We start from the raw sequence: 784 nt of genomic DNA, 5'->3' as shown, positions 1-784 counted from the left end.
CTCATCCTATCCAGATGAAAATAGATGATCTTCCCTCTGACCATGGTGCAAAAAGTATGGAATGTTGTTCCATCTTTCTTTTGCTTATCTGTCATCCACCGATTTGCATAGAATTCATGGATCATGTTGTATCCAACAGTGATCTCGGGATTAGCTAGAATCTCCCAGCCTCTCCTTTGAATTTGCTCTTGGATCTCTAGGTATTCTTCTTCTCCTAATTTGAATCCCACCTCAGGGATCACTGGCCTTTTACTGATTTTTTTATGATAATGTTCTTCATATTTCTTGGTAAGGAATCGAACAGGTTTGAAAATAATTGTTGAATTATCTTCTTTTTTGTTCTTTGGGGCAGCCTTGCCACTTTTTGGAGCCATGGAATTTGAATTTTTGATGAGAGAACATGGCTCCTTCCACACCAAACTTAGAAGATTTGCTCGTCCTCGAGCAAAACGTAAGAAAAGAAGAAGAAGAAAAGTGAAGTAGAAGAGAAGAGGAGAATAGAAAATTCAATGAGAGATAGTGAGTGAGGGAGAGGGGCACGGGCACACACACACACACACACACACACACACACACACACACACACACACACACATATATATATATATATATATAAGGAGGGGGTGGATTTTCGAAAATAATCTTTGAAGAAAGATAAAGAAGTTTTGAAAAAGATAGAAAAGATAAGTTGTTAAATAAGAAAAAGATATGATTAAGATATAAAAGATATAAAAGATAAGATAGAAAAGATTTTAAAGTTAAATACAAGATATGAACAAGAATT

This window comes from Arachis hypogaea, chromosome 15, assembly GCF_003086295.3.
Source record: "Arachis hypogaea cultivar Tifrunner chromosome 15, arahy.Tifrunner.gnm2.J5K5, whole genome shotgun sequence".
Taxonomy (NCBI): Eukaryota; Viridiplantae; Streptophyta; class Magnoliopsida; order Fabales; family Fabaceae; genus Arachis; species Arachis hypogaea.
The sequence above is the reverse complement of the archived record's forward strand: the minus strand, read 5'-3'. Positions refer to the sequence as shown.